The sequence below is a fragment of the Abrus precatorius genome, unplaced genomic scaffold (genome assembly GCF_003935025.1).
Source record: "Abrus precatorius isolate BTA unplaced genomic scaffold, Abrus_2018 Scaffold6, whole genome shotgun sequence".
Lineage (NCBI taxonomy): Eukaryota > Viridiplantae > Streptophyta > Magnoliopsida > Fabales > Fabaceae > Abrus > Abrus precatorius.
The window spans coordinates 1,001,809-1,004,814 of NW_020874406.1; positions in this window are offsets into that span (position 1 = coordinate 1,001,809).

Consider the following 3,006-nt stretch of genomic DNA (forward strand, 5'->3'; position numbering starts at 1 on the left):
CACCAATCTATACATGGAGTGACATGAAGAGGCAATTTTTAGAAAAATTCTTCCCTGCATCCAGAACAACAGCAATAAGGAAGGAGATTAGTGGCATTAGATAGCTGCAAGGAGAGAGCTTAAATGAATACTGGGAGAGGTTCAACAAGCTGTGTTCAACCTACCCAAACCATCAGATAAATAAGCAGCTCTTGATTCAATATTTCTATGAAGGATTGATGCCTATGGAGCACAGTATGATTGATGCAGCTAGTGGAGGTGCTCTGATGGACAAGACTCCAGCAGCTGCAAGATATTTGATCTTCAACATGGCAAAAAATTCTCAGCAATTCAGTTCCAGAAATCTGACCACTAGAGCTGTACATGAGGCATCCACAAGCAGTGTTGCTGCAGTTGATAACCAAAGGCTGGAAAACAAGCTTATAGAATTGACTTATTTGGTGAGGCAATTAGCCATGGGCCAGGCAGTTCCACAGATCCAGCAGACGTGTGACATTTGTGCAGGTGACCATTATACTGATTCTTGCCCTCAGCTGCAGGAGACAGCCCAGCCTTCTCATTTGGTAGCAGGCATACACCCTCCTTACCAAAGTCACCAGTAGCAACCTCATCAATATAACCCTTTCTCTCCTACATACAATCTAGGGTGGAGAAGTCATCCCAATCTGAGGTATGGTCCACCAGCACCACAGCAACATCAGAAATATATGTACCAGCAGCAGCCTGCACGTCCCTCATACCACCAACCACAACATCATCCTGTGCAGTAGCAGCAACCAAAGTATCTGCCTCCTCCTATGAGACAACAGCAGTAGCCTGCACAGCAAAATCAGGCTCAACAACAACCTCCTCCACAGCTCAGCAGTAGTGGACCTTCCTTGGAGGAGTTGATGAGTCAAATGGCCACTCAAAGTCTACAGTTTCAGCAAAACATTTCAGCCATCATTTAGGACTTACAGACCCAAATTGGGCAGCTAGCAACTTCAGTGAATAATTTACAACAGCAAGGGTCTGCAGCACTTCCTTCTCAGCCTGTAGTTAATCCAAAAGGTAATGTAATTGCTATTACTTTAAGAAGTGGCAAGGAACTAACCAATTGTCCACTACAGGCCAGTGAAGGTAGTGGAAGTGAAGAGGGAGTCTGAGACAATTCAGCATAGCAGCAGATTCCCCTTCCTTTCCCAACTAGAGTTCCTCCACCAAAGAAAATAGAAATAGATCAAGAGTTGCTGGACACCTTCAAGAAGGTGGAGATTAATATTCCTCTGCTGGATGCCATCAAACAGATTCCTCGATATGAGAAATTATTGAAGGAGCTATGTACTTATAAGAGGAACTTGAAGAAGAGAAATGTACAGACAGTTTCATCCTTGTCTCAGTCTAGCCTTCCACAGAAATGTGGTGATCTAGGAACTTTCTCCATTCCCTGCACAATTGGAGAGTCCTCTTTTGCTAGTGCCTTGCTGGATTTAGGAGCTTCTATTAATGTTATACCTTCAGCCGTATATAAGATGTTGCATTTGAGAGACTTGAAACTAACCAACGTGATTATCCAGTTAGTAAACCGAAGCACAACTCAGCCCTTGGGAGTGCTCGAAGACGTGTTGGTAAAAGTTAACCAATTGATTTTTTCGGCTGATTTTTACATTCCTAATATGCAGGATGAGAACTCGACCTTGATTCTGGGTAAACCATTCTTGATGACTGCAAAGACAAAGATTGATGTCCATACTGGCACACTGTCCATGGAGTTTGGAGATGACACAGTTCATTTCAATATATTTGATGCCATGAGACATCTGGCTGAGAGCTATTCGATGCTTTTTGAGAGTTCTGATTTTTTTGTTTTTCTTATTAATGTAGTAGATAGAAATTCTGATTTAGATTCTGATATAGTTCATGTAATTGATTCTGATTTTGATTCTGATATAGTTGATGTAGTTTATTCTGATATTGATGTTGCTGTAGATTCAAATTTTGACTTGTCTTAGTTTTCAGACTTAGATTTAGATGCTTTACCAGGATGCACCTGTGATAGTGGCATTTGTTTCATTTGTGCTGAGATTAATACTGCTATATCTTCAGCTATTTTGCCTTCCATTGCAGGTGCAGATCCAGATTTTGTGATATCCATGGCTGCTGCAGCCCCATTATCAGTTATTCAGCAGCAGCCAGGTTCATTGGAGTGGAGCCCTCTGCCAAATCACCTTAAATATGCTTATCTAGATGCAAAGCAACAGAGATTTTCGGTAATTATATGTAGTAGCCTTCTGGAGGATCAGGAAGAGAAGTTGCTGCAAGTCCTAAAGGTGCACAAGAAAGCCATCGGTTGGAGCTTGAATGGCATTCCTGGAATCAGTCCAGCCGTATGTATGCACAAGATTCACTTGGAGGATGAGTCTAGACCAGTAAGGCAGCCCCAAAGATGACTCAACCCGACCATTCTAGATGTAGTGAAGAAGGAGGTGACCAAGCTACTGATGGCTGGGATCATCTACCCCATTTCTGATAGTACATGGGTTTCACCTGTCCAAGTGGCACCTAAGAAGTCTGGGATTACTGTAGTGCAGAACTAGGAGAATGAGATGGTTGCCACCAGAGTCGCCAACAAATGGAGAGTGTGTATTGACTATAGGCGACTAAACCAGGCTACTAGAAAGGACCATTTCCCTCTTCCATTCATTGATCAGGTCATTGAGAGGCTGGCAGGAAAATCCCATTACTGCTTTTTGGATGGTTTCTCTGGTTACATGCATATTCATATTACTCCTGAGGACCAGCACAAGGCCACTTTCACCTATCCTTTTGGCACTTTTGCCTATAAAAGGATGCCATTTGGTCTATGCAATGCACCTGCTACTTTTCAGAGGTGTATATTGAGTGTCTTTTTTGATTTAATTGATAATTGCATGGAGGTATTTATGGATGACTTTACTGTTTACGGTTCTTCATTTGATTCATGTCTGCATAGCTTAACCAGGGTGTTAGAAAGATGTGTTGAAACTA